At 44.0% G+C, this 23,255-nt stretch overlaps 1 protein-coding gene across 1 annotated transcript in view; it reads left to right on the top strand.

The window, feature by feature from the left end:
• The window catches only part of LOC127643077 (B-cell receptor CD22-like), a 148,181-nt gene that overhangs the window by 46,422 nt on the left and 78,504 nt on the right, over positions 1-23,255 (top strand). The gene's annotated exons all lie outside the window — the stretch shown is intronic.

The following is a 23,255-nucleotide window of genomic DNA, read 5'->3' as shown; positions in this document are numbered from 1 at the left end:
GAATTTGTGGTTTTAAGTGCAATGGATGGTCACACCAAATATTAATTTAGCATGTTTTGTGTTTACTGCACTTTGTATGAAGTCAATTGATAAATAAAACTATTTATTACATTATATTTGAAAATGTCACACTTTACTGCATTTTCCAGGAATGCCTAAAACTTGTACACAGTTCTGTATATTAAACTTTTATAAACAGTTTAAAGCAGTTCAGAAACTTTTCAGGATTAATATCAAAGCTGATACATTGACACCTTCTTCTGGACAATAAAGGCTCTACATGATACAATTGTACAATAATGTCATTCTTAACTAGTATATCAAACTTATAAGGTAAAATGGTAATATCACTGCAAACACAATGTACCAGATATATAATGTATTAGTTATATTTGGTAATTTCGTAACCGTAACTGCAACATCTCAGGCTCGTAATATCATTACCATTATAACCAATTCACAAATCATCTTCATGCTTCCTAATGTTGCAAGATAACCCAGAATGGCCCAGTTACGTAATGTATTTGTAATATTTTGGCAATTCCATGATTTACTGACAAATTAACTGCAACTTCATGGGCAATAATTTCATTACCATTAAATTACTGTTGGGAATTTTCAGGATTGGCCCCCAAGTATCAAGTCAGGTCTGCGGTCGCTCTCAATCCGGATCCTCGAGGGGAGAAATGATTGACAGACACTTCAGTATGCAATAGTGATTTCTCATACTTTATTGTTCAGCACAGCATGATATACCTTTGTAGGAACAGGAAAAGCAGTACATTAACTACATTATCCAATGAGATCAGTCTTTACCTTATTTGAACAAGACATTCAGATTCTGAATTAATTACATAATTATCGAAAATATTCTAGAATAGACAAGTTCAACAAGACTGTTCAACTTTTGACCTCAGACACTCGGAAGAGTAAAACAGGGAACCCTTTCCACATGATTTCTGTTAATGACACACACACACACACACACACACACACACACACACACACACACACACACACACACACACACATGTTGTGTTTCCATGTTTTATGGGGACTTTCCATAGACATAATGGTTTTTATACTGTACAAACTTTATATTCTATCCCCTAAACCTAACCCTACCCCTAAACCTAACCCTCACAGAAAACTTTCTGCATTTTTACATTTTCAAAAAACATAATTTAGTGTGATTTATAAGCTGTTTTCCTCATGGGGACCGACAAAATGTCCCCACAAGGTCAAACATTTCGGGTTTTACTATCCTTATGGGGACATTTGGTCCCCACAAAGTGATAAATACACGCTCACACACGCACACACACACACACACAATGAAACTAGGAACTGAGTACTAGCTGTGAAATGTCAGCTTGCTTAAATATATTTATGGAAAAGTCTACTTTTCTCGCAATTATTAAATCACAAATCATCTTCACGTCCTCCTAATGTCCCAAGATTACCCAGAATGGTCCAGTTAATGTATTCGTAATATTTGGCTAATTCTGTGACTTATTGGCAACGTAACTGCAACATCATAGATCTGTAATATAATTACCACTTCAACTTCCAATTCCAGATTTTTACGTTCTCCAATGTGATAAATAAAATCAGTCCAGTCGCAACACAGGAAAACTGCATTTCTGTGACAGATTTGTGTTGTTGCAGTTTAATAATTGCTACAGTATCACTCAAAGTTCAACAAACACATCAGATTGGTTGAGTAAAATAATGATCTTCTAGTTGAAGTTCTGTTAATATTTTTGCATCTGGCAGCTTATTATTTGGCACCTTTAATCCCCTGAAATGTCTGTTAACATGATGCCAAAAGATTACAATGGAAGTGCCCAGATTAATGCTATTTAAAAAAAATTAAATGATCCCCTTTTCTCCCCAATTTGGAATGCCCAATTAATTCCCACTACTTAGTAGGTCATTGTGGTGGCGCGGTTACTAATTAATGGGTTACTCAGTCGCCTCTGCTTCTGAAACCGTCAATCTGTGCATCGTCAAGTCAAGTGGTTTTTATTGTCGTTTCAACCATATACAGTTAGTACAGTACACAGCGAAACGAGACAACGTTCCACCAGGATGGTGCTACATAAAAACAACATGGGACAAACACAGGACCACATGAGACTACACAGACTAAATTACATACCTACATAAAGTGCACGTGCAAGCGTCAGTGCAAAAAGTACGGGACAGTACAATAAATTAATAACAATGAACAAGACAATAGACACAGTGACAGTCTCTGAGTATAAACATCACATTAACAGTCATGAAAGTATCTATAGATTCATCAGAACATATATCAGGGAAATAATTACTCACAGTCACTCATGGACGCACACTTTAGCACCCACAACATGTTATCTTGTTTTTCATCTGCCTTGCTCCGCTGTATGCCGTTGATTGACACGCGCTCTAAGCCCCGCCTCTCCAACACTGTACATTATAAATATGTTGACACAGTTCAATATTGATGTGATTCCGTCACAACTGTCATTTTGATATATCCATGTGCTATTGTTTTATAATAATATATTGTTTATATTTTCTGTATAACCAGGTTTATTTGTTTGTTTGTTGTTTACTCTGAGTTTGTGTATGAGTCGGTGTTGTGCGGGACGTTTGCTGGATTTCATCTCTAAGATAATGTTTCCTGGTGTTGCAGTTTGTTGTCAGCTGTTGAATAGCGGAAGAGAAGTTTCTGTCTGAGGCTCTCGGAGCGCATAAACGTCACATCCTTTGGATTTTCCCGGCAAAAGTGACCGCTCCATCTCATGAAAATCAGTCTACAGGCTTTAATAGGCGACTAGGAAGTCCGGGAAGGGCTCGTTTTTTAAGATGCGTTACAAGCCGTTCATACATTGGCAAAAAAATAAAATAAAAGAATTACATGAAAAATGTTACATATGGCACCTTTAAGCAGTTACTGTAATATCAAATAAACAAGATTGTATTCTTCAGTGTTCATGTGTTGTTTGTTTATTCACATTGATTCCAAACATACAGAATTAAAGATTACGTTTCTAAAGGCGCGTGTCCATCAGAATACAGTCCAGTTTGATTTACAACATTTCATTAACAAAGTGAATTATGAGTCGAGAAATATAAAAAGTAGATCAGAATAGTGTTAAAGGACAGTGGAAAAGAGATTAATTTAAAAAAGAAATCAGACAGAAAATGTAATTAATTAATTTAAAGGTGAATATAGTTACACTGACATTATAGAAACACACATACGCAGGTTTATAATGTAAGAGTTAGTTTACAATTTACATGAAAGAGCAAATTCTGAACTTAAACAAGAAAGTGTCCCAACTACAATAAATGTTGCACTATTAAACACACATTTAAAATAAGCGCATTATAAAAGCAGAAGGTTTGTGTACAAACTTCCCGACACAAAATACAAGAAACATGATCAGAACTTTTGCATGTAAAGGCATTTAACGGCATTCTCTCATTACATGTTGACGTCAAGACTGGATAAAAAACATCTCAAAATCTCATGGAAATCCAGTTTTGTCTTGTCAGGTGTCTTTTTAATTAATGATCTGATCATTGATTGATTTCAGCGTTTCTTCTACATGTAAATGTGTGTATTTTAAAATAAACTTGATCAATTCTTGCAGGTTTTTTTCTTTCGGTGATTAAAAACTTGAGCATAAGTTGCATCGACTCCAGCACTGCCACCTAAAAGACACAAATGAATAATAATAATAAAGTAAAAAGCTTAATCTGTATTTGGCACATTCAGCGTGATCATTTGAACTGTAATTGTGACTTTTGAATGATATATGTGTGTGTTTCACTCAAAGCGCTTTACATAGTATAGGGGGAATCTCCTCCAGTGGCGGCCTTACCTATGTTTCACCCGTTTCAATTGAAACGGGCCCCGCCCTCCAAGGGGGCCCCCATTTCAGTTGTGAAACGAAAGTTTCTGCTCCTATAAAAATCACAAGTCAGTATGAAAACAACCTTGTTTTAAGAAAAATGTGTTTTATTTGCGATCTTCTGGAGAAATACTACACTACCCAGACCCACAATCCTAAGCGTAACACTGACGTCTCTGATTGGTCGAACTTCATGGTTACTATGGCGACGCTTACCGCCCCGTGAACGGCTTAGTGAGTCTGAGGTATAATACCGGTAGTTTATTTGTTTATACCTTTGCCTTTTTACCGTTAAGTTCAAATGTTATTTTGAGCAGGAAAAAAATGAAACGTAAATATGCCAGTGGTGCTGAAAAACATAAGATATCGGACAACAAAAGAAAAGCTTTATTCAGTCTACCAAAAGTGACCTCTTTCTTTGGTCCAGCATCTGTAACCCTACCGGCGACAGCAGCAGCCGAACCCCCGTCACAGGATGTTAGCCAATATTCAGATTATCCGTCTTCTACTCAAACTGCTGGCAATAATGATGACCAAACATTGTTTGTAGGAAAAGAACATGACGATGAAGTTCACACCACTGAGACAGGTGAGGGAGATGTCAGGGAGAAAGCCCCGTTCACAGAGACAGACGCGGGGTGCTGGCCAGAGCAAATTTCCGATGACCAACGAATTGATATTGTTAAAGGTGCACTAACTATTTTTTTTTACCTTTTATCTGTCACACATTGTTCTCCCCCACACTTCTGAATCATTTGTTGAAACCAGAGCAGAACAAATATAACTTGTTAAAGAAAGGGCAAGTGAAAATATAGTGAAATCCCAGAAAAAGCAACAGGAGGCCTTTATAAAACACTTGCAAAAAAAATTTTTTATTATGGAAGGGGGGTAGACTCCAGCCAGACTTTTCTGGGCCCTACTCCATTTCTACTATAAGAGGGAAGACGGTTGTACTAAAAAATCAGGAAGAATTTATTTTGAAAACCACATACAATTTAAACCTTGTAAATAATACAAGGAAGGACACAAAAAAGGGGACACAAATGAAATGTTAGCTGAACGTTAGCAAGCAGTGCAAGGCCAACTTGAGTTGCATGTTGACCAGGCGAGACTGGATGAGAAGTTCAGTGAATTGGAAAGGTCTCAGTCACATTCAGTGAAAGGGAAAGCCGTAGAGTTGGAAGCTGACTAGGTGACACTGGAAGATAAGTCCAAAACAGTGGAATGGGAGGGAGGTCAACCTTTTAAGAAAGAAGGAAGTCTACCTCAGAAATGGAAAGAGACAGGAAATAAAAAGACAACAGGACAAAAGATAAATGTCTCAGATTCTCAAGTTGTCAGAGAAGGTGATCATGATTGTAGATCCACAAGGCAAAGAAGATGCTTACAAAAGGAAGATGCACAGAAACTGGAGGTCATTGCTCACATTTTAGAAAATTATTTAAAACATACTACTTTTGATCAATTTAAGAGTGCACCAAATAATTTCATGTTTGTTCCAATAATTCCATGGTTTAATAAAACTAATCAGTGTCACTAATGTAGTAATCATGGCTGACAGTGAATAGAGCAGTATGTCTAGATTACGTATGTAACCTCCGTTCCCCGATGGAGGGAACGAGACGTTGTGTCGGAGAAGCGACACTAGGGGTCTCTCTTGAGCGCTGATATATATACCTCTGTTCTATGAAAATAGGCCAATGAGAAGTTGGCAGACGGTATTTGCATATCCTTCCCCCGGTCATACGGCATTTAAGCGGGGCGAATATGGGACTTCATTCAGGATTTTTCTGAGGAGCCGGAAATGGTCCGGCCACAACAGTGGCTCGGCTCAGCGATGTGGCGGGGAAGACACAACGTCTCGTTTCCTCCATCGGGGAACGGAGGTTACATACGTAACCTAGACGTTCCCCTTCTGTCGCTCTCTCCACGTTGTGTCGGAGAAGCGACACTAGGGGTCCCACTTCAATCATGCCATGCACTGAGCCGTGTACGTGAACTGCTGATACAGGAGCGGGCAGGTATTCTTACGTGCAAGAGAGACCCCTAGTGTCGCTTCCCTGACACAACGTGGAGAGAGCGACAGAAGGGGAACTACAGTGACACAGGTAACCAACCAAAACTCTTTTTGTGTGATGCTCCACCCACACATTGTATGGGATAATGTACAGGCCCGTCAGAGTTTATTATGTGATAACAACCTGCTGTCTGTGCATAATCCTGCTTATTACACAGCTACTAACCAAATAAATGAATACATGGACATAAAATATTGATATGTGTTGAAATTATGTGAGAACAAATATGTAGTTGAACTGCTTGAATCCACCTCTGAGTTTTGTTGCTGTGAATTTTATGAACTTTTTGAGCCTGTTATAAGACTACTTGCCAAATTAATTAATAAATGCACATGAAACATTCATCTGATTTGAACATATTTTATTATGTTACTTGTAGAGAATGCAAATATCCGAGAAGCAGTAAAGATGGCGTTCAGTACCCGGGTGACCGGTCTGATATGTCTTTCTCAGGCTGTTACAAGGAGATATCAGACCACTAGATTGCCATTGACCAATCAGAATTGAGGATTCCAGACAGCCATGTAATAATAGGTGTTAGTATAAGTCCAAGACCACTTTCATATTTTTCACTGAAACCTAAACTGTTATTCAGGCAAAAAAAATGATTAAATTTTTAAACATGCAAAGACACAATCTGATGCTTGCGACTTGGACTACACATAGTTTACAACATGAGCAACAGATGGATGGAGCAGATGTGGAGTCTTAGTTTTAAAAGTAGGGAAACAAAGTATTTATAAATCAGCAAAGATTTGGTTTACATTACGTATAATAATGTTCTTGCTTAACTTTTTTTTGTTAGTTTGCTGAGGATTACCTAAAGGAATAGCTCTCAATGTCCAGACGGATCCAAAATCTGTGGAAATGTCCAGAAATTGTATAGTAGACTTGTAGTCAAGACCGCCTAAACCGAGACCAAGACACTACCAAGACCAGAGGGTATCGAGACCAAGACCAAGACCAAGACAGACCAAGTCGAGACCAAGACCGAGACCAAGACAGACCAAGTCGAGACCAAGACCGAGACCAAGTCGAGACCGGAGGGAAAAAAAAATCAGAAAGTTCGTCGTTTTGTCGCTATGGTTACACACACACACACACACACACACACACCGTTGGCGGTGCGCTCAAAGTCATCTGTCAGTTGTGCAGTTACCCAAAATCTCGTTACTTAGCATGTAACGTTTACACTCTTCACCAGGTTAGCGTTAGTTACGTCCTTAGAGAGGCTTGCAAAAAATATGTCCCTAAATAACTTATACCGTACGCGTGAGAAGAACACATGATAAACAACAATAATTCTGCAGATACATGATCTGTTTGGTCATGGGAGGTTGGAAAGGTTTTACCTCAAAGAGTTTGAAAATGGGTAGATAGCTTACCTTTCCCTGTGTTTACGCTCCAGGTGTCTGGTGAACGTTGAGGTGGTCCCGGCTGTCTCTGTCAAGCAGACTTGGCGGAATCTACATGTTGCCGAATGCTTCTTTTTATTTGACGATGTGCAGAAGAACTCATTGTGTTCTACGAAAGCAAATTTTATGACCAAGGAATTCGCTGACATAGGCTACTATGACTGACTGTGCTCTTTACGCTCTACGCTACACTCACTCACTGAGGCATAATGTTATATGAATGGATGAGCGCCAACGGCTGTCACAAATAAATACATGTGATTGGTTGCATTTGAAGGGCGCGAAATAATAATACTGTTGCATTATCGAATGTTGTGTCGTCGTGGATATTGTAGTATTGTATTGCTAAATCCTCCGACCACTATGTCGGTCTGAGACAGCGAGACCTAGACAAGACCGAGAGGTCCGAGACCAAGACAAGACCAAGACCAAAGACCGTCAAGGCCGTGACAAGTGGCCGTGACAAGTTTTACCACGTAAAAAAAACCGGTCTCGAGACATACATCACTATTGTATAGCATGTACATTAATTGAGCATATCAATTTTATTTGCCATAAAATTCACAATCGCCTTTTAAAGTCATTTCTGGAGACTGGTATGATGGTCTGTAGAAGTCCTTTTTGTATTCTTCATCAGCATATACTTGGCACTGCTAATGTTTCTTTATTATCAAGGTTCCATAACCAAGCACAATGTATTGATAAAGTGGATCGTAGTGATAAAGTATTTTTGGTAAATACCCCTCTCTTTAACCAACAAGGTAATGTTAATGCCCTCTGCGCAGCATGTAACTAAATAAACCCATGCAATGATATCTCTGACAGCTTTACCATGATAAATGACACATAGATTCACCGTGTTCACAGTATAAACTTGATCTGATGTATTGTTGATTTAATTCTCTTGACTCTTTATAGGTGCAGTGCAAGTTGTGTTCATGGTGGGAACACTTAACTTGCATCCCTGATGTCCCGACTGCAGAGGAGCTGCCAATAGAATATAATTGCACCCATTGCAAATTATAGCGTTTTATTTTTTTCAGCTGATCTGATGTTTCACTACTTGATTATTGGGTTGCTCTTTGTTACATCCCTGGACGTTTGTTTGTTTTTTGTGATTAACATGTTTTTATTGATTCATCTATTAAACAAGAACAACAAAACATTACAGAATCAATATTTTATCATATTTGGTCACATAATTATAGACACAAAAAACTAAAAAATATGATAATCACACACATCCACTACACATCTCTCTCCACTGTCCCTCCCTGAGAGCCCTCCAAAAAATACATTATTTGCCCAATTTCTCCACAAACAGGTCTAAATTCCCCAGTCATCTGGATACCCCTTCCTCAAAAGCTGCCACCCTGGCCATCTCTGAACACCACTCCTGAAATGGGGGTGCTCCAGCCGACTTCCAACCCCTAAAAATTGTCTGTCTGGCAATCATAATACTAGTTAGGAACCAATTTGTATGGGCTTATTCTCCAAATTAACAACCACCATATCTCCTAAAATACAGAGTCTGGGGCATTATAAAATTTGAGAGCCCAATACCCCACACATAAAACTCTGTATCCTCAACCAAAATGTTTGCATCCCCAAAAGTCATTGGTTGTGTCTGCATCTTCTGATTGACATCACCAGCAGGTGGTGTGTCTTTAAGACCAAACCTATGCAATCTAGAGGGGGTCCAATAGACTCTATGTCAAATCTTGAATTGCATAAGGGGAACCCTTGCATCTCTAGATGTAGACTTGATATTTTTTAGAATCCTAGCCCACACTCCCTCCTCCAATACCATGTTCAGAGCTTTCTCCCATAATCTCTTGTTGAAGCTCCGTCCTCCAGACTCTGAATTAGCAGGGAGTAATCACTGATGCCTCATGACATTTTCCAAAAGCATTTATCACCTCTCCCAGAGTATCTTCTGCTTTAGGGGGGTGAAAACTACTCCCAAAAACAGTACAGAGAAGGTGCCCCAGCTGTAAACTCTTATAGAACTTAGATCTGGGAGTCCCTAAAAGTTTAACCAAATTTTGAAAGGATCTCAACACTCCACGCTCATATAGGTCACTGAGTGTAGTAACCCCCCTCACATTTCACTCTGACCAGCAAAACGGGGACATGTTGATACAGAATTTAATTTCCATCGCAGTAATTGATCAGCATATTACAGCAACGACTTTTGGTAGCATCACAGACATGCTCGCCAGTTGCTGCTGGATTTCTCCCGCCGCACTGTCCAAACCGAGTCCCTGGTCTACCGGCCCGTCCGAGACACCAGCTTGAGCACATAAGTGTTTATAAATATCTCCAGAGCCCAAGGACTTTGAATTCTTTGCCATGTTGACTTCAAAGAACAGATATGTAGCAGGGTGTATCGAATCTCACCGGTTTATGACATAAAAGTCAAAAAAAAATTAAAAACTAACAAAGTGCATAGAGCTCACCATTTACAGGTCCAGCTACCACTGTATATCATGCTAACAAGATGTGCTACCCCTGTTTTTACATCATTTATTAAGTGGTAGTTCATTCTGATGGGTATCTCAAGCTGACAGGATGTGCTACCCCTGTTTTTACATCATTTATTAAGGCGGTAGTTCATTTTGATGGGTATCTCAAGCTGACAGGATGTGCTACCCCTGTTTTTACATATTGATGATTGATCAGATGTTGGTGGATGTTCAGGACTTTTTGATTTTTTTTGTTTAAAAGTTATTTTACTTTTAAAGTGAGCACATATATATATATATATATATATTATGAAAAGTGATATACAAATAAACCTGATTTACTTTCAACCAGAGGATAAATTAATTATATAACTTTCATCATAACTCTTCCATCCATGTTTTTATTCAAGCAAATAAAACAAAACATAATATGAAAATGGCACATTGTATTATAACTATATATATATATATATATATATATATAAAAGAGTGTAACACTAACTAATTTTATCAAATTATGGTAAAATGTACATGTCCGCAGTTGTTCTAAAGAAGTAATATTTTTCTCTATTACAAAATAAATGTATAAATTACACAAGTGAGATTTACATTTAGCTGAAGAAACAATGTCAAGAGTTTAAGATACTGAGAGCATGAATCAGCTCATCACAACATGAATATGGTGTTATTTGTTTCTAAATGCCTTTATCTTTTGTACATTTATCAGTTATTTTAAACATGTTCATTTCAAATATATTACGATATAAAACAAATGCCAAAAATAAACGAACTTCAAAATAATATGAATGACACGACATAAACATGGAGAAATAATTAACAGTAATGTAAGAAAAGTCTTCTGAACCTTTTTAAAGAGATTCAGATTGAAGTTTCTTCCTCCGTTACCGCATACTGACTTTGATCTTCAACAGATGAAACTATAAAATACACACAAAAGCAATATTATAAACATGTCATTGAACGTCTCGTTACTGTCGAACCTCCGTTCCCTGATGGAGGGAAGGAGATATTGTGTCAATGTAGTGACACTAGGGGTCGATCTTGAGAGCCCCTATCACCTCGGATCTTTGAGAAAGGACCAATGAAAATTGGCAAGAGGAATTTGCATGTTACTTCCCCGAACATACGGGTATAAAAGGGAGCTGGAATGCAGGATTTATTTAGGTTTAGTGCTGAGGAGCCGAGACATGGTCCCGCCCATTTCCCTAGCACAGCTAGTCCCTCCATCAGGGAACGTAGGTTATGACAGTAACCGAGACATTCCCCTTCTGTCACTCACTCGACTTTGTGTCGATGTAGTGACACAAGGGGTCCCAATGGAAAAACGCAACAACAGCTGAACCGTGTTACGTGAACTGCAGATGCAGCTGCAAGCAAGCTGCTAAATGCATAATAGCAGGTGCATCAGACCGCACGTTACCTCCCCCAACACCCCAAAAGACATCATGTAGTTCCCTAAATCTCTGAGGGGGGCAAGCAACATAACTAGAATGGGAGTGCCAGCCGTGGACATTTCTCTCTATTTTTGCCCAAGGGAGATGCGTGTCTGCCGACAGGGAGACCGTACCACGGAATATACATTGTAAAGGGGATTAAAGGGATAGGATGAGGCGATATCCGGGTTGACAATATTAATGATATTTTAATTATAAACTGAACCTAAAAGACAAACACAAACATATGTCGGACAGCTGCCTGTAAATGCCCTCTCTCTTTTGCACCACTGTCTGAAGACGGCCTTTATCCCTCTCGGAGGCTTCATTAGCCTGATACGGGGCCGGGTCATGATTCTAAACACCCGGCTCCGTATCAGGCCATCCGCCCGGTCACTCCCTCGTTCTCTCAGCAATTGAAGACTCATCCAGCTTGCGGGCCCTGAAAGAGACGTCAAGCTGGGCTGGTCTCATTTTGGCAAACGAGAGTGCTGGGGAATGGGAGGTCTGGGGGAATAACCCTGCAAACCGCGCCCATTGAACTCCCCAAATCGCCTCCAGTGCCAGTCGGGCTGGCCTCATACCCGTGGGTAGAAGGCGCAGCATGGGGGGTGGCTGGAGTGGCTTTCCCCTCTTTGAAGGAGGAAAGCTGCGACCGCAATGTGCCATGGACATAGTCTCACTATGAGAACATGAGCCATCCACAAACACTGTCTCAGTGTGTTCGCTGCCCAGACATGTGAGGCAGTGCCCGTGGCTGTCGGAGGTGGAGAGATGATGTTTGCACCCAGAAATCACACAAGGACGGAAAGGCATCTTAAAAAAGATGCTTCTTTAAAAAGAAGTTCAACATCAATGTGTGTGCTCTGTAAAGAAATATATTCTTTTAGCTCCCTTTTACGCAAATACAAAATTCCTCTCGCCAATTTTCACTGGACTTTCTCAAGTATCTGAGGTGATCGGGGCTCTCAAGATCGACCCCTAGTGTCACTACATTGACACAACGTTACATGAGTGACAGAAGGTGAACTAGACTTTCATATTGTTTCCTCTGCTGTTATTGTCTTTGTAAACAAACACTTCATCTGTTGAGTATATTGATCTCTTTTACCTCTCGCTCTGTAGCATTTGAACACCAGCACGACTGTCGCCATCAGATATGGACAAACTGCCAGAAGAGAACTGAGAGTGTGGAAGTCAAACATATAATGTGCTGACCCTGAAAAACAGACACACAAGCACTTGATGATTGAGTATATCTGAACAAGTGCACATGAATGAATAGAAAAGAGAGAATAAACTGTAATTAACTACTTTTTCCCCAAGAATTGTACTTTAAGTAGTTTAAAAATTGTATATACTTGAGTACATTTTAAGTGTTGTAACTGTACTTTTACAGCTCTATTTTCCCACCGTCTGTGTTTGCTACTTCCCTGTCCTGATTTTATTTTTATCTATCAACATGATTGGCAAGGTGAATTGTGACTCCCATCCAATCAAATCACAAGTAAAAAAACTTGAACAGAAGCTCCAGATCTGGCGTCATTTGTTATGGATCTGGAGGATGCCTCAAACACAGTTTACGGCTGAACTTCACGGCCGCACCTCAAATGGATTTTCACAGGGAAAAAGACCAATTGCTTGATCGTGTCATGTGAGTTTAACTTGCTCAAGCCAGATATCAGCATTAATCCTGCCTTTAATTTTAAGAAAACTATAAAGGTAAATTGTATATTTCTGCTTACTAGATTCTGTGTCTATAACGTAGTCTGAAATTGAACTATCTATCACTGAGATTATTGGGCTGCTGTGAGAGATTAAGTCAATGTTATCAGTAGAGTTGGGCAATAAAATGATCTGTATGTTTATCTGAAAAAAGAGAGATATCCTCGATCAAACTTTTGAGTAGTTTTCTATATTTAGCCCATGTTATAAATCTAGACCAGGGGTGATCTCATGACATCTGTCTATGACTTTCTTTCTTTAGAACACAAATGATGATTTTCAGAAGAATATTTCAGCTCCATACAATGGAAGTGAAGGGGTGCCAAAATGTTGATGATCCAAAAATCACATAAATCAGCATAAAAGTAGTCTAATCCATGTGACTCCAGTGGTTAAATACATGACTTCAGAAGTAATATGACAGGTGTGGGTGAGAAAAAGATCAATATTTAAGTAATATTTTGATAGAAATTCTTCTCTCTGCCCAGTAGATGGCGATATGCATGAAGAATGTGAATAATCAAAAACAAAAGAAGAAGAAAGTGAAAGTTAAAGTGGAGATTTACTGAGCAGGGAGGAGAATAAATAGTAAAAATTGACTTGAAACACTGATCTGTTTCTCACCACATCTATCATATCTTTTCTGAAGACATGGATTAAACCACTGGAGTCACATGGGTTAGACTACTTTCATGCTGACTTGTGTGATTTTTGGAGTGTCAAAATTTTGGCATCCATTCACTTGTATTGTATGGACCTACAGAATTGAAATATTGTTCAGAAAATCTTAATTTGTGTTCTGCAGAAGAAAGTCATACACATCTGGGATGACATGAGGGTGAGTAAATAATGAGAGAATTAAAATATTTGTGTGAATTAGTCCTTTAAAGCCTCTGTTGTGCCAAGTGACCTTGATTTTTTATTTATTTTTTGCATTACTTGCATTGTTTGATCGTGCTTTATGAACAGTAACTCTCTCCTTCGGCATTAAGGGAAATTTAGACTGGAGTCACTCAGTACAATCTGGGATCAAACTCACGACTCCAGGTGTGGTAGTTGGAGTCTTTGCTCGCTGAGCTGCCCAGTTTGTTTTAGTTTTAGTAATATATAAAGATTTACTTTATTAATGACACCCCACATCTGTGACATTTAAACTTTTATCACAAAATGTTTTATATTCTGATATTTAATCAAAGTGTGGACCCCACAGAACAGGTCCATTTCAACACATATATACAAACTAGTCACCGGCATTTATAAAACGTATTTATGTCAACATGATCACCTGTTAATACAATCAGTGTAACAGCATCACTGATGTTGCAATTTAGTCGACACACAGTAATTACTGACCTTTAACAGAAAGAATAACACTTGTGTTCTCTGATGTTGCTGGTCTTCCATCTCTCTTTCCTCGACAGCAGAACTGATGTTGATCAGACTCAGTAGCTCCTCTGATAGTGAGAGTGTTTGTGTTTACAGTGTAACGCTCAGACTCAGACACGACAGTTCTGTCTTTATACCACTCATATCTCCAGTTACTGTAATCAGACTCAATGTCACACTTCATGATCACTGTCTCTCCAGTGAAAACAGATGTTTCTGGATGTACAGTGAGTTTAGCTGTGGGCAAATCTGTACAGAGAAGGAAATATTTACTCAGAGCTCCTGATAAACACTCAGTACAAACTGAATAAACTTTGTAAAAGTCTACAGAGATGCGCACACACCTGATACAGTCAGTGTAACAGCATCACTGATGTCTGATCTCTGTGAGTCTCTGATTTTCTCTCCTCTACAGCTGTATTTACCACTGTGAGATTTGTCAGATGTGATTCTGTACACTCTCTCAGTGCTGACTGGATTGACTGAATCATCTTTAATCCAGCTGTATCTCCACTCAGTGTGTGTTTGTGTCTGTATGTCACATGTGAGAGTGACTGTCTCTCCTCTGAACACAGGATGATCTGGATTTACACGCACTTCAGGTTTTGGTCTCTCTGTATAAATACAAATACATATTGGTCAATAATAATGTTTACAACAGTAAAGTCACTTTTAATTGCAAATGTTATTCATCGACCCTCATCACTTGATTATTATAGAGTTATGAGCCGTTTTACCTCATTTTCAGTTCTTTCATACATTAGACCTCAAAACACATTATAAATCACCAGAAATGCCCAAACACAGATAAATTAAGGCTTGTTTGAGAATTTGCCATTCTCTTTAATTGGGAAATAATTAAAATGTGTATAATAATGATAAGATGCTTTTAACTGTTATTTCCCCTTCTGTCGCTCTCTTACGTTGTGTCAGAGAACGACACTAGGGGTCTCTCTTGAGCGCCGATATTCACCTCTGTACTATGAAAAAAGGCCAATGAGAGTTGGCAGCCAGTATTTGCATGTCCGCCCCTGGACATCACGGGTATTTAAGCGGCGCAAATCACGGGAGTTCATTCAGAAAATTTCTTCGAGCCGATGGTGCGTGTTTGCAGTCTGCTGCGTTACTACACACCGAGTTCCTGCTATCCTCTGCTGCATGCTGTTGGATTCTGCGGCACAACAGTGGCTTTCTCCTGGTTGCGCGGCTGTGCACTTCCTGCCCCTGGCGCGATCGACAGTTGCAGATAGAAAGATCTCTCACGAGTCTTTCATTCATAAAAAGTGATTTTATTTAAAAGAGTAATTTCCTCTAAAAGAGCAAAAACACAGCGGCGTTGAGCGTCCTTTTCAGGGACGGCGTCTTTTTAAAGATGCCCTTCCGCCCCTGTGTTGTTTCTGGATCTTGATAGAGTACTCTCCGCTTCCGATGGCCACAGAGCGTTGTCTCGTGTGTCTGGGCAGCGATCACACCGAGGCTGCGTTTGTGGATGGTTCATGTTCTCATTGCGAGAACATGACCATGACTAACGTTCGCGATCACGGCTTGCTTACAACCGTAAGCAAGCCACTCCAACTCGCCCAGCGTCGCTCCTTCTTCCCACGGGATTGAGGGCGATGCGGCTGGCGATGGAGGTGATTTGGGGATGGCAGCGGGTGCAGCTCGCCGGTGCGCCCCTCGGACCACCAGCGCCCAGCACGCTCGTTGACTCCGTCCCGCTCGAGGTGGCGGCGACTCGCCTCACAGCCAGTCTGCCTACCCTCTTGCGATGGAAGCAGATGAGTTCGCCGCGACATCGGAGGGCGTGGGCTCTGGCGCTGAGGGCTCCTCTAGGCTGCCGCCGGGCTTGCACGCCCAGCAGGAGGCCGGCAGCGCAGATGTCCGATATGCTTTCCGGGCAGCCAATAGCGTGGGCCTGGATTGGAACCCTCCATCCTCCCCGCAGCCATCACGGCTAGACGATTGGTTTTTGAGCGTGGGGCACGCTCACAGCCTCGCCCCCAGTACCTTTCTTGCCGGAGGTGCATGATGAGCTGGCGTCTTCGTGGAGAGCACCCCTCTCCACTCGTCGTGCCACCTGCTCATCCGCCCTCGCCACCCTCGGCGGCGGGCGCGCCCGGGTACAAGGAGATCCCCAGGTGGATAGAGCTGTTGCGATCCATCTATGCCTCGGAAGCACTACCACCTGGCGGGGCGCCCTGTACTCCCTTCCGGTCCTGTAGAGCAACATCCTCAGCTCACCGCGAAGGCCTACAGCGCTACCGGACGCGCCGCTTCCGCCCTGCATGCCATGGCTCTCCTGCAGGTCCACCAAGCCAAGGCACTCCGCCAACATGCACGGGGTGGCCCTGATCCCGACTACGCTGCAGGAACTGCGCTCAGCGACCGACCTCGCCCTGAGAGCGGCCGAAGGTCACAGCGCAGGCACTTTCGGGCAGGCGATGGCCACTCTGGTGGTCCAGGAACGTCAGCAATGGCTGGACTTGGTTGAGATGCGTGAAGCCGACAAGACTTCGCTTCCTCAACGCCCCTGTCTCCCAGTTCGGCCTCTTCGGCGACACCGTGGAGGACTTTGCCCAGCAGTTCTCCCTGGTGAAGAAGCAGGCGGAGGCCATTTCTCACATCATGCCGGCGCCGCAAGCCTGCCGCCACGGCCCAGGCCCCATCTGCTTCGCCGAGGCGTCCTCCTCGCGGCCAGAAGACCTTCTGCTCCGCCCCAACCTGGGCCCAGCTCTCAGCCCCAGCGTCGAGCAAACCGCAGGAAGCGTCGCCCCCTGCCTCCACGGACCCCGTCGAGGACCCGGAAGGCTCCCAAGCGTCCCTGAGACAGCGGACCCAGAGGGGCGAGAAGTTAGCTCCGGAGATGGTGAGACCGCTCCGTCCCCGGTGGAGGGCCGGGAGGAGAATCTTGTGTTTTTTCATTTGCCGCACCCCTGGCCGGGGCTCGCGGTACCAAATTCTCAATAAAAGAGCTATTTCCTTTACCTCTGGGTCACATGGCCCGCAAATGCCGTTCTCCACGGCACTTGTATTTCAGGCCTCAACAGTCCGGCGCCCAGGATGCGGTGCTCCGCCCTCAGCCCCACGACTGTTCCCGGCCGGCCGGTTCAGAGCGAGTCCAGAGGGCGCCCGACATCAGACCTCCTCCTCTGTCACGAACCCGCCCCTGCCGGTCGCGTGGAACAAGGTAAGTGCTTTGAGCTTATTCTCAGCACCAGAGCCTCGGGGCGCCACAGAGCCTCCCGGCGCTGCGTTACCTGTTCCGCACCGCTCGCGAAGCCCGCTGGGTACGTCCAGAATACTTGTCCCCTTGGTGCCCCTAGAACAGAGCGCAGAGGCATGGCTTTCTCTGCCCAGCTCGTCACGCTGGCTGCACCGGACCATTCGACTTCGGTTCACGCAATTCAGTTTGCCAGGTCTCCGCCCCCTTCCTGGGCGTTACGTTCCTCCGCAGTGCACGGCTGAACATGCCCTCTCCCTGCGCGAGAAATCGCCTCCCTTCTAATCAAGGACGCGATAGAGCCTGTCCCTCCAACCGAAGCGAAGAAGGGTTTCTACAGCCCTTACTCGTTGTACCCAAGAAAGGCGGTGGCATACGACCCGATCTTGGACCTCGCGAGTTTTCAATCGGACCCTGTCCAAACTCCTGTTCAAAATGCTCACCCAGAAACAAATTCTATCTGGCGTTCGGCATCTAGATTGGTTAGCAGCGGTAGACCTGAAGGGCCAGCGTACTTTCACGTCTCAATTAGCCCTCGACACTGACCCTTTCTACGGTTCGCATTCGACGGCCAGGCGTATCAGTACAAGGTCCTCCACTTCGGCCTGTCTCTGTCCCCTCGCGTCTTCCACGAAGGTCGCAGAGGCGGCTCTTTCCCGCCACGAGGAGCGGGCATACGCATACTCAATTACCTCGGCGATTGGCTCATTCTGGCCCCTCGCAGGAATTACTATGCGTACACAGAGACCAGGTGCTCGAGCACCTCCGCCGCTTGGGGCTTCAGGTCAACTGGGAGAAGAGCAAGCTCACCCCAGTCCAGAGCATCTCTTTTCTCGGTTTGGAGTTAGACTCAGTCTCAATGACAGCACGTCTCTCCAACGAGCGTGCTCAGTCAGTGCTGGAATGCCTCGCTTCCTTCAAGCCAGGCACCGTGGTCCCGTTGAAGCGTTTCCAACAGCTCCTGGGGCATATGGCATCCTCGCGGCGGTCGCGCCACTGGGGTTGATGCATATGAGACCACTTCAGCATTGGCTCCAGACTCGAGTCCCGAGGCGAGCATGGCGCCACGCGACGCGCGCGTGGAAATTACCACTGCCTGCCTCCAAACCTTCAAACCCTGGACAGACCTCTGCTTTCTTCGGGCAGGGGTACCCTTGCAGCAGGTGTCCCGTCGGCGTTCTGGTTACAACCGACGCCTCCAAATTGGGTTGGGCGCCGTGTGCAACGGGCGTGCAGCCGCAGGCCGGTGGAACCAAGGCCCGCTGCGCTGGCACATCAACTGCCTAGAGCTGCTGGCCGTTCGTCTTGCCCTGAAGAAATTTCTGGCCCGTGGGGCTGCGCAAGTACGCTTTTCCCCCAGTGAGCCTTCTTGCACAGGTGCTATGCAAGGTCAGGGAGGACAAGGAGCAAGTCACTCTGGTGGCCCCCTACTGGCCCAACCGGACGTGGTTTTCGGATCTCACGCTCCTTATGACAGCCCCTCCCTGGCGAATTCCCCTGAGGAAGGACCTTCTTTCTCAGGGACGGGGCACGCTCTGGCACCCGCGCCCAGACCTCTGGAAACTCCACGTCTGGTCCCTGGACGGGACGCGGAGGGTCTAGCCAGCCTACCTTTAGCCGTCATAGACACTATAAACCAAGCCAGAGCCCCTTCGACCAGGCATCTTTACGCCCTGAAGTGGCGTCTGTTCAGTGAACTGGTGTTCTTCCGAGCCGAAGACCCGCAGAAGTGCGCAGTTAGGTCAGTGCTCGTGTTTCTTCAGGAGAGGCTGGAGAGGAGGCTGTCCCCCTCCACCCTCAAGGTGTATGTTGCTGCTATCATGGCCCACCATGACACGGTAGACGGCAAGTCTCTTGGCAAGCACGACTTAATCATCAGGTTCCTAAAAGGTGCCCGGAGGATGATTCCCTCCTGGCCTAACCTATTTCCCTCCTGGGATCTCTCGGTCGATCCTGAGGGGACTCCGGAGACCCCCTTCGAGCCGCTTGACTCAGTTGGACTCAGGGCCCTCTCTCTCAAGACTGCCCTGCTGATCGCTTCGCCTCCATCAAGAGGGTCGGGGGACCTGCATGCGTTCTCTGTTAGCGGCCTGCCTGGAGTTCGGTCCGGCAGACACTTTCGTGATCCTAAGACCGCGACCGGACTACGTGCCCAAGGTTCCTACCACACCCTTCAGGGATCAGGTGGTGAACCTGCAAGCACTGCCCCGGGAGGAGGCAGACCCAGCCCTCTCACTGCTGTGTCCGGTACGTGCCTTACGTATTTACCTGGACCGCACACAGAGCACCAGGCGCTCTGAGCAGCTCTTCGTCTGCTTTTGGGGGACAGCAGAAAGGGAACGCTGTCTCCAAGCAGAGACTCGCCCACTGGGTTGTCGATGCCATTTCCCTGGCTTATCACACCCAGGCCGTGCCCCCCCCCTTTGTGGGTCCGAGCCCACTCCACCAGGAGTCATGGCCACTGGCTAGGGGCACTGCCTTAGCAGACATTTGTAGAGCTGCGGGCTGGGCAACACCTAACACTTTTGCGAGATTCTACAATCTCCGAGTTGAGTCAGTTTCGGTCCGTGTTCTCTCAGATACCGAGCCCGTGAGAACTTCGGTGACACGCCGACGATCTGACCGGGTGGATCGCTTGCACCCAGCGCCCTTCCCCTAACCAGGGAAACAGTGCGCCTTCTTCCCAGGAGATCCCAGGCTTGGGACACTGGTTGGCTCCTACCCTAGCCCTTCGGGTCGCCAGTTCTCTTGGAGGGACTTCGCCGACCCAAACCACTGCGTGGTACAGCTAGCTACCCTGTACTGGTATAGGGGCCCCACAGGTAAGGCCTCCTGCTCGGACTCCCCTGTGTGTAAAACCACGGTTCTGTCCCCTCCATGTGAGTTGACGCCGTGTTTCCCTTAGGCAGTCACAGCTGCCTCAGGTGCCGTGCTGTATGCTCCCCCTCTCTGAGGCTGGTGCTACCACCGCACTACTGTTCCGCATAAGGCCTAGGTATAGGCCATGCGATGTATGTGCCACTCAAATTTGCCTCCCCTCCGGGTAGGTGTGGCCTCCGCAGGGTCTTCCCCACCCTACCAAGGGCTAAGACCCCCTTCCCTCAATGCGTGTAAGGGCCCGGCCGTAGTTGCTCTATCACGAGAAACATAGAGAGAAAGAGGCCCAGCCAGGCTGGCCCGTTCCCATGTTGGCGGCCGTCACCTTGTTCCCTCCTCGGGGTAGCGATAAGGAATCCTGATGGCTTAAATGGGGCATTGGGGAAAGTGCGTGCGGCTGATACAGTTGGTCGATTCTGCGCGTAGGAATACCTGCTCGCTCCTGTATCAGCGGATCACGTACACGGCTCAGCGCATGGCGCTTTTAAGTGGACCCCTAGTGTGCGTTCTCTGACACAACGTAAGAGAGCGACAGAAGGGGAACGTCTAGGTTACGTATGTAACCTCAGTTCCCCGATGGAGGAACGAGGCGTTGTGTCCCCCTTGCCGCGTCGCTGAGCCGAGCCCCTGTTGTGGCGGACCATTTCCGGCTCCTCAGAAAAATCCTGAATGAACTCCCGTATTTGCGCCGCTTAAATACCCGTATGTCCGGGCGGGACATGCAAATACTGGCTGCCAACTCTCATTGGCCTTTTTCATAGTACAGAGGTGAATATCGGCTCAAGAGAGACCCCTAGTGTCGTTCTCTGACACAACGTCTCGTTCCCTCCATCGGGGAACTGAGGTTACATACGTAACCTAGACGTTATGTAGAAACAAATCTAAAATGTAATAAAATAATTGTATCAATGGCTGTGAAGAAAGCAGGTAATGATGTCATCAAGGGGCATGTTTGATGTCAAACTGCACACATGTGGGTCAAGTGCAGGTGGAGCGGTCACTGTCTTTGCTGCCTAATAGGGGTGTAACGTTATTATAACCTCCACAAACGTTAGCACGGTATTACAGTTTCACCGTATTTATGTATTTATTACTTTTGCAGCAAACTTTACAGACTGGGTCTCATCAACACTGATGGAGCTTCGTGGGTCTTTTACAAGTAATCCCAGACAGCGGAATAAAGGTTCAGACTCGTCCGGACATGTCTGTATATGTTTCACTCGTGCTGGACTTCTGATGTGCTCGTGATGTGCTCGCGACTCCTGCATGTCTCCTTTAAAACTGAGTGACAGTCAAATGCAACACGAGGAAGAAGCAAATTTAAAGATTTATTTTATCTAGCAAGTTTATATGATTATGTGTAAATGTCGCAGATTCTGTCTTAATGAGAAACAGATTCACATTCTTCTCTGCATATCGCCCCCTGCTGTCTCGCAAAACATGACAAATATTGATCTGTTTCTCACCCACACCATCATATCACTTCTGAAGACATGGATTAAACCACTGGAGTCTTATGGATACTTTTATGCTGCCTTTATGTGCTTTTTGGAGCATCAAAACGATGCTAAAATATTCTTTTAAAAATCTGAATTTGTGTTCTACAGAAGAAAGGAAGTCACACACATCTGGGGTGGCATGAGGGTGAGTAAATGATGAGAGAATTTTCACTTTTGGGTAAAAATCTCATTAAAGTGATCGCTCAGCAAGAACTTAATATTCTGTCATCATTTCTCTACCCTCATGTTGTTCCAAACCAGTGTGAGGCTTTGTATTATGTGGAACACAAAATATATTAGACAGAATGTTAGAGACTGACAGTCTCAGTCACCATTCACTTTCAATATATATATAAAACATTCACTGAAAGTAAATAGTGACTCAAACATTCTGTGAAATATCTCCTGTGTTGCATGGAAGAAAGAAAGTCATACTGGTTTGGAACAACATGATGGTGAATGATGACAGAATTTCCATGAATAATAATTCTATTATACATGTTCAATGTGTTTTATGTTCTGGAATATCGGGGACTAAATGTCTATTTGTCATTTGTGAAAGTAACGAGTTACTCACTACTTGAGTACTCTTTTAATTACTTTCTTACTCTTACTCAAGTAATTATTTATGTTAGTACTTTTACTTCAACTTGAGTAAATGTGATTTTGAAGTAATTGTACCTTTACTTGAGTAAAATACTAAATAAATAACTGGACACAGATTTGAGTTTTAAAACAGTTTTATTAGTTATTTGACATTAGTTTTCTATCTGGGGGCACAATTTGGCTAATGTCAGGTTCATTATTTTTGTTTAATTTAAGTTACATTCTGTGAAATGAATACTTTTCTTTTTCTTGAGTTACCAGTTCCTGAGGAGTTCCTGCTGGGGGTCTCTGGCTCACAAAAGGACTTCCAACTAAATCCAAGCTGTTTAAGTAGGGGATGGATAATTGGACTGCACCATGTTCTCCAATATCATGGGGATGGCAGAGTTGTCTATTTTGGGTTGTGTTCAATTCTTTGCTAGTTATACTTTTGTTGTTATAATTATAATTGCTGATTTTGAAGTACTTTTACTTTTACTTGAGTGCATTTTATTTTCGGTGACAGAAGTCAGTAAGTAAATTGTTGTACTTGATCCCATTAAATGTCAAACACAGACCATTGCATGAGCCGCCCTGGGGTCATCTGTACCCTTTGACCCCCCCCTGGGGCTGGGGCATGTTTTAT

This window comes from Xyrauchen texanus, chromosome 1 (assembly GCF_025860055.1).
Source record: "Xyrauchen texanus isolate HMW12.3.18 chromosome 1, RBS_HiC_50CHRs, whole genome shotgun sequence".
NCBI classification, from domain to species: Eukaryota; Metazoa; Chordata; class Actinopteri; order Cypriniformes; family Catostomidae; genus Xyrauchen; species Xyrauchen texanus.
This window is presented reverse-complemented; position numbering and strand designations above follow the sequence as displayed.